The sequence below is a fragment of the Arachis hypogaea genome, chromosome 11 (genome assembly GCF_003086295.3).
Source record: "Arachis hypogaea cultivar Tifrunner chromosome 11, arahy.Tifrunner.gnm2.J5K5, whole genome shotgun sequence".
Taxonomy (NCBI): Eukaryota; Viridiplantae; Streptophyta; class Magnoliopsida; order Fabales; family Fabaceae; genus Arachis; species Arachis hypogaea.
Window position 1 is genome coordinate 122,405,627 of NC_092046.1, and position 8,613 is coordinate 122,414,239.

The following is an 8,613-nucleotide window of genomic DNA, read 5'->3' on the forward strand; positions in this document are numbered from 1 at the left end:
ACGAGCTTCAAACTCGCGATTGTGGGGCGTGTGACAGACGCAAAAGGATTAATGGATCCTATTCCGATATGATCGAGAACCGACAGCTGATTAGCCGATGTTGTGACAGAACATCAGGACCATTTTCACTGAGAGGACGGGATGTAGCCATTGACAACGGTGATGCCCAACATAAAGCTTGCCATGGAAAGGAGTATGAATGATTGGAAGAAGGCAATAGGAAAGCAGAGGTTCAAGGGGAACAAAGCATCTTCATACGCTTATCTGAAATCCACCAATGAATTACATAAGTATCTCTATCTTTATTTTATGTTTTATTCATCTTTTAATTATCAATCCTCCATCACCAATTGAATCTGCCTGACTGAGATTTTCAAGATGACCATAGCTTGCTTCAAGCCGACAATCTCCGTGGGATCGACCCTTACTCACGTAAGGTTTATTACTTGGATGACCCAGTGCACTTGCTGGTTAGTTGTGTGGAATTGTGACAAAGTGTGATTCACGTTTAAGAGCTCCAAGTCCTTTGGCGCCATTGTTGATGATCACAATTTTTCCTACCAAGTTTTTGGCGCCGTTGCCGGGGATTGTTCGAGTTTGGACAACTGACGGTTCATCTTGTTGCTTAGATTAGGTATTTTTCAGAATTTTTAAGAATGAATTCTAGAGTTTCAAGGTGATGTTCTTAGCATTACAAATGCTGATTGATTCTCATCAATTTAGCTGCTGAATGTAATGTCCTGCTGAAGCTTGGCCAAACATGTCTAATCTTTTTAGACTGAAGCTTTAGAATAACATTGCATGATTCCTGGAATTCTTATTAAAAGTTTTGATTCTCTTTATTTTCTTTTCTATATAATTTTTGAAAATACAAAAAAATATTAAAATCATAAAAACCAAAAATATTTTATGTTTCTTCTGAGTCTATTGTCTAATTTTAAGTTTGGTGCAATTGCATGTTTCTGTTCTTCTTACATTTTTCGAATTCATGCATGTTCTTCATTAATCTTCAAGTTGTTCTTGATGATTTCATTGCTATGATCTTTAAATTCTCTTGTTTTGTGTGTTTTGTTATTTTTCATATGCAATTTTACATTTTTATAGTTCTTAGTATACAAACATTAAAGTTTGGTGTCTTGCATGCATTGTTTATTTGATCTTAGTTGTATTTTTTATTATTTCTCATCATCAAAAATTCAAAAAATATTTTTAAACTATGTCTTTTCAAGTCAATAATACAGAGAATTGAAGATTCAGAACCTTCAGCAGAGGAATCAAACAGAAAAAGCTAGGCGTTCAAAATGCCCAGTGAAGAAGGAAAACTGGCGTTTAACGCCCAAAAAGGTAGAGATTTGGGCGTTAAACACCAGAATGGGCACCATTCTGGGCGTTTAACGCCAGGATGACACTAGAGGGAAGATTTTGTTTTTAATTCACATTTTTTTCAAGTTTTCATAATTTTTCAAAATCAAATCTTTTTCAAATCATATCTTTTCAATCATATCTCTTTCAAAATCAATTTCTTTCCATTTTATATTTATTTTTACCATTTTCAAAAATTCTTGCTTCAATTAAAGATTTACTTCAAAACTTTCAAGTTGTTACTTGCCTATTAAGAAAGGATCAAACTTTAAATTTTAAAATCTTATCTTTTAATTTCTTGATAGTCAAGTAATCAACTTTAATTTTAAAAACTTTTCTTTTTCTAAATTGAGTTTCAACCATATCTTTTCAAACATATCTTTTCAATTACATCTTTTTCAAAATTAATTTTTTCAATCATATATTTTTCTAATTTCAAAATATTTTTCAAAAATCACTTTATTTCCTTCCCAATCTTAGTTTTCGAAAATCTCAATCAAATTTTCAAATTTTCTTTTTAAAATCTTTTAATTAATTTCGAAAATTTCTTCCCCTCTTTTCACATCCTTCTATTTAAAGGACTAAGACTCCTCATCAAGGTGCAATTTGAACTCTATCCCTCTTGATAAGTTCGAATTCCCTCTTCTCCACCTCCTCCTTCTATTCTTCTTTTCCTCTGACACCTCAAGGAATCTCTATACTGTGACATAGAGGATTCCATACTTTCTTGTTCTCTTCTCTTTCATATGAGCAGGAACAAAGATAAAGGCATACTTGTTCAAGCTGATCCTGAACCTGAAAGGACCTTAAAGAGAAAGCTAAGAGAAGCTAAAGAACAATTCTCTTTAGAGGGCCTAACAGAACTCTTCAAAGAAGAAGAAACCATGGCAGCCGAAAACAACAACAATGCCAACAATGCAAGGAAGGTGCTTGGTGACTTTACTGCACCTACTCCTGATTTCTATGGGAGAAGCATCTCAATCCCTGCCATTGGAGCAAACAACTTTGAGCTTAAGCCTCAATTAGTTTCTCTAATGCAACAGAATTGCAAGTTTCATGGACTTCCATTGGAAGATCCTCATCAGTTTTTTAGCTGAGTTCTTGCAAATCTGTGACACTGTTAAGACCAATGGGGTTGACCCTGAAGTCTACAGACTTATGCTTTTTCCTTTTATTGTAAGAGACAGAGCTAGGACATGGTTGTATTCACAACCTAAAGAAAGCCTGAACTCTTGGGAAAAGCTAGTCAATGCCTTCTTGGCAAAGTTCTTTCCACCTCAAAAATTGAGCAAGCTTAGAGTGGAAGTCCAAACCTTTAGACAGAAGGGTGGTGAGTCCCTCTATGAAGCTTGGGAGATATACAAGCAATTGATCAGAAGGTGCCCTTCTGACATGCTTTCAGAATGGAGCATCATAGGAATCTTCTATGATGGTCTGTCTGAACTATCCAAGATGTCATTGGATAGCTCTGTTGGAGGATCTCTTCATCTGAAGAAGACGCCTGCAGAAGCTCAAGAACTCATTGAAATGGTTGCAAAAAACTAATTCATGTACACTTCTGAAAAGAATCCTGTGAATAATGGGACAGCTCAGAAGAAAGGAGTCTTTGAGATTGATACTCTAAATGCCATATTGGCTCAGAATAAAATATTGACCTAACAAGTCAATATGATTTCTCAGAGTCTGTCTGGAATGCAAGCAGCAACAGGCAGTACTAAGGAAGCTTCCTCTGAAGAAGAAGCTTATGATCCTGAGAACCCAGCAATGGAAGAGGTGAATTACATGGGATAATCCTATGGAAACACCTATAATCCTTCATGGAGAAATCATCCAAATCTCTCATGGAAGGATCAACAGAGACCTCAATAAGGTTTCAACAACAATAATGGTGGAAGAAACAGGTTTAGCAATAGCAAGCCTTTTCCATCATCTTCTCAGCAACAGATAGAGAATTCTAAGCAAGACCACTCTGACTTAACAACCATTGTCTCTGATCTAATCAAAACCACTCAAAGTTTCATGACTGAAACAAGGTCCTCCATTAGAAATTTGGAGGCACAATTGGGTCAGCTGAGTAAGAAAATTACCGAACTCCCTCCTAGCACTCTCCCAAGCAATACAGAAGAGAATCCAAAAAGAGAGTGCAAGGCCATAACCACATCTCACATGGCTGAACATAGAGAGGAGGAAGAGGCAGTGATTCTCACTGAGGAAGACCTCAATGGACACCCACTGACCTCCATGGAGTTCCCTAATGAGGAACCATGGGAATATGAGGCTCACACTGAGACCATAGAGATTCCATTAAATTTACTTTTGCCATTCATGAGCTCTGATAAGTATTTGATGAGCGGATAATTTATACGCTTTTTGGCATTGTTTTTAGTATGTTTTTAGTAGGATCTAGTTACTTTTAGGGATGTTTTCATTAGTTTTTATGTTAAATTCACATTTCTGGACTTTACTATGAGTTTGTGTGTTTTTCTGTGATTTCAGATATTTTCTGGCTGAAATTGAGGGACTTGAGCAGAAATCAGATTCAGAGGTTGAAAAAGGACTGCTGATGCTGTTGGATTCTGACCTCCCTGCACTCAAAGTGGATTTTCTGGAGGTACAGAACTCGAAATGGCGCGCTTCCAATTGCGTTGGAAAGTAGATATCCAGGGCTTTCCAGAAATGTATAATAGTCCATACTTTGGCCAAGAATAGACGACGTAAACTGGCGTTCAACGCCAGCTTTCTACCCAAATCTGGTGTCCAGCGCCAGAAAAGGAGCCAAAACCAGAGTTGAACGCCCAAACTGGCACAAAAGCTGGCGTTCAACTCCAAGGAGGACCTCTGCACGTGCAACACTTAAAGCCCAGCCCAAGCACACACCAAGTGGGCCCAGGAAGTGGATTTATGCATCAACTACTTACTCATGTAAACCCTAGTGACTAGTTTATTATAAATAGGACCTTTTACTATTGTATTAGGCATCTTTGGTCTCAGTTTTATTCCATTGTTCATATTAGGAGACTATTGATCTCGTTTAGGGGGCTGGCCATCTCGGCCATGCCTGGACCTTCACTTATGTATTTTCATACGGTAGAGTTTCTACACTCCATAGATTAAGGTGTGGAGCTCTGCTGTTCCTCAAAGATTAATGCAAAGTACTACTGTTTTCTATTCAATTCTTCTTATTTCGCTTCTAAGATATACATTCGCACCCAAGAACGTGATGATTATGTGTGACGCTCATCATCCTTCTCCCTTATGAACGCGTGCCTGACAAACACTTCTGTTCTACATGAATTAAGCTAGAATGAGTATCTCTTAGATCTCCTAACCAGAATCTTCTTGGCGTAAGCTAGAATGATGGCGGCATTCAAGAGAATTCGGAAAGTCTAAACCTTGTCTATGGTATTCTGAGTAGGATTCAATGAATGAATGACTGTGACGAGCTTCAAACTCGCGAGTGCTGGGCGTTAGTGACAGACGCAAAAGGAGGGTGAATCCTATTCCAGCATGATCGAGAACCGACAGATGAATAGCCGTGCCGTGACAGGGTGCGTGAGCATATTATTCACTGAGAGGAGGGGATGTAGCCACTGACAACGGTGATGCCCTTGCATAAAGCCAGCCATGGAGAGGAGTAAGACTGATTGGAAGAAGATAGCAGGAAAGCAGAGGTTCAGAGGAACGAAAAGCATCTCCATTCGCTTATCTGAAATTCCTACCAATGATTTACATAAGTATCTCTATCCCTATTTTATTATATAATATTCGAAAACAACATTATCACTTTATATCTGCCTGACTGAGATTTACAAGATGACCATAGCTTACTTCATACCAACAATCTCCGTGGGATTCGACCCTTACTCACGTAAGGTATTACTTGGACGACCCAGTGCACTTGCTGGTTAGTTGTATCGAAGTTGTGACAATTATGAATTAAGATCAGAGCACCAAGCTTTGGAGCCATTACCAGGATTTGTTCGAGCCTGGAGATCACAATTTCGTGCACCAAGTTTTTGGCGCCGTTGCCGGGGATTGTTTGAGTTTGGACAACTGACGGTTTATCTTGTTGCTCAGATTGGGTAACCTTCTTTTCGTTTTCTTTTCAAAAATCTTTCAAAAATATTTTCAAAAAATTTTTCTCTTTTGTTTTCGAAAAATATAAAAATGTTTTCAAAAATTTGATTCAAGATTTTTAAGAATGAATTCTAGTGTTTCATGAAGCATGTTGAAGCCTGGCTGGCTGTAAAGCCATGTCTAAATTTATTTGGACTGAGGCAGCAATTTGTTATCAAGATCAATATACTCTCGTGTTAAAGACTAAAGCTTGGCTGGCCATTGGCCATGTCTAGTGTTTTGGACTGGAGCTTTCATTGAAAGCTTGGCTGGCTAGTGAGCCATGTCTAATTCCTGGACTGAAGCTTTAGACTAACATGGCAAGATTCCTGGAATTCATATTAAAAATTTTGGAATCCTTATTTTCCTTTTTCAAAATTATTTTCGAAAAATATAAAATAAAAAATCCAAAAAAATTAGAAAATCATAAAAATCAAAAATATTTTTCTGTTTCTTGTTTGAGTCTTGAGTCATGTTATAAGTTTGGTGTCAATTGCATGTGCATCTTGCATTTTTCGAAAATTCATGCATTCATAGTGTTCTTCATGATCTTCAAGTTGTTCTTGGTAAGTCTTCTTGTTTGATCTTGATGATTTTTTGTCTTTTCATGTTTATCATATGCATTCTTGAATTCTTAGTGTCTAAGCATTAAAGAATTCTAAGTTTGGTGTCTTGCATGCTTTCTTTGCATTAAAAATTTTTCAAAAATATGTTCTTGATGTTCATCATGACATTCAAAGTGTTCTTGGTGTTCATCTTGACATTCATAGCATTCTTGCATGCATTCATTGTTTTGATCTAAAAATTTCATGCATTGCATATTTTTCATGTTTTTCATAAAAATTTCAAAAATAAAAAAAATATCTTTCCCTTTTTCTCTCATCATTCGAAAATTTGAGTTGACTTTTTCAAAAATATTTAAAATCAAATTGTTTCTCATGAGTCAAATCAAATTTTCAATTTGAAAATCTTATCTTTTTCAAAATCTTTTTCAAAAATAAAATCTTTTTCAAAATTCTTAGTTATTTTCGAAAATTTCAAAAATATTTTTCAAAAATATTTTTCTTATTTTTATACCAAATTTTCGAAAATAACATAATCAATTAATGTTTTGATTCAAAAATTTGAAGTTTGTTACTTGCTTGTTAAGAAAGATTCAAACTTTAAGTTCTAGAATCATATCTTGTGATTTCTTATGAATCAAGTCATTAATTGAGATTTTAAAAATCAAATCTTTTTCAAAAACTAATTTCTATCATATCTTTTCAAAAATATCTTCTTATCTTATCTTTTTCAAAAATATCTTTTCAAAATATCTTTTCTAACTTCCTAACTTCTTATCTTTTCAAAATTTGTTTCAACTAACTAACTAACTTTTTGTTTGTTTCTTAACTTTTTCAAAACCACCTAACTAACTCTCCCTCTCTCTAATTTTCGAAAATATCTTCTCTCTTTTTCAAAAACTTCTTTTCAATTAACTAATTATTTTTAATTTTTATTTTTGATTTCAATAATTTTCGAAAATTACTAACAATTTTTCAAAAACCATTTTCAAAAATCACTAACTCTTTTTCAAAATAATTTTCGAAAATTATCCCTCCCCCATCTCATTCTATTTATTCATTCATATCCTAACATCTCATCTCACATCTCTTCCATTCGTACAGTTGTGTTTCTTTTTTTACATCACATTCTTTATCATCCCCTCTTTTCTTCCACTCACACAGGGATCCCTATACTGTGGTATAAAGGATCTCCATTATTATTATTATTTTTCTGTGCCTTCTTCTTTGTCATATGAGCAGGAGCAAGGATAAGGACATTCTTGTGGAAGCAGATCCAGAACCTGAAAGGACTCTGAAGAGAAAATTAAGAGAAGCTAAAATACAACAATCCAGAGATAACCTTTCAGAAATTTTTGAACAGGCAGAGGAGATGGCAGCCGAAAATAATAATAATGTAAGGAAGATGCTTGGTGACTTTACTGCACCTAATTCCAATTTACATGGAAGAAACATCTCCATTCCTGCCATTGGAGCAAACAACTTTGAGCTGAAACCTCAATTAGTTTCTCTGATGCAGCAGAACTACAAGTTTCATGGACTTCCATCTGAAGATCCTTTTCAGTTCTTAACTGAATTCTTGCAGATATGTGATACTGTTAAGACTAATGGAGTAGATCCTGAAGTCTACAGGCTCATGCTTTTCCCTTTTGCTGTAAGAGACAGAGCTAGATTATGGTTGGATTCTCAACCTAAAGACAGCCTGAACTCTTGGGATAAGCTGGTCACGACTTTCTTAGCCAAGTACTTTCCTCCTCAAAAGCTCAGCAAGCTTAGAGCTGATGTTCAAACCTTCAGACAAAAAGAAGGTGAATCCCTCTATGAAGCTTGGGAAAGATACAAACAGTTGACCAAAAAGTGTCCTTCTGACATGCTTTTAGAATGGACCATCCTGGATATATTCTATGATGGTTTATCTGAGTTATCAAAGATGTCATTGGATACCTCTGCAGGTGGATCCATTCACCTAAAGAAAACGCCTGCAGAAGCTCAAGAACTCATTGACATGGTTGCTAATAACCAGTTCATGTACACTTCTGAAAGGAATCCTGTAAGCAATGGGACGCCTATGAAGAAGGGAATTCTTGAAGTTGATACTCTGAATGCCATATTGGCTCAGAATAAAATATTGACTCAGCAAGTCAATATGATTTCTCAGAGTCTGCATGGAATGCAAGCTGCATCCAACAGTACTCAAGAGGCATCTTCTGAAGAAGAAGCCTATGATCCTGAGAACCCTGCAATAGCAGAGGTAAATTACTTAGGTGAACCTTATGGAAACACCTATAACTCAACATGGAGAAATCATCCAAATTTCTCATGGAAGGATCAAAAGCCCCAACAAGGCTTTAATAATGGTGGAAGAAATAGGTTTAGCAATAGCAAACCTTTTCCATCATCAACTCAGCAACAGACAGAGAACTCTGAACAAAATGCTTCTAATTTAGCAAATCTAGTCTCTGATCTATCTAAGGCCACTGTAAGTTTCATGAATGAAACAAGGTCTTCCATTAGAAATTTGGAAGCACAAGTGGGCCAGCTGAGTAAAAAGATCACTGAAATCCCTCCTAGT

The 8,613-nt window shown here is 35.9% G+C and overlaps 2 non-coding genes across 2 annotated transcripts; both read right to left on the reverse strand.

Annotated features, from left to right (window-relative positions):
* Window positions 1–2,652: 2,652 nt before the first annotated feature.
* LOC112724869 (small nucleolar RNA R71) lies at window positions 2,653–2,760 on the reverse strand. Its single transcript, XR_003164011.1, has one exon. It is a non-coding gene; the product is annotated as a small nucleolar RNA R71 (small nucleolar RNA).
* A 5,049-nt stretch (window positions 2,761–7,809) lies between these two features.
* On the reverse strand, window positions 7,810–7,917 carry LOC112724981 (small nucleolar RNA R71). Its single transcript, XR_003164116.1, has one exon. It is a non-coding gene; the product is annotated as a small nucleolar RNA R71 (small nucleolar RNA).
* Window positions 7,918–8,613: the final 696 nt, after the last annotated feature.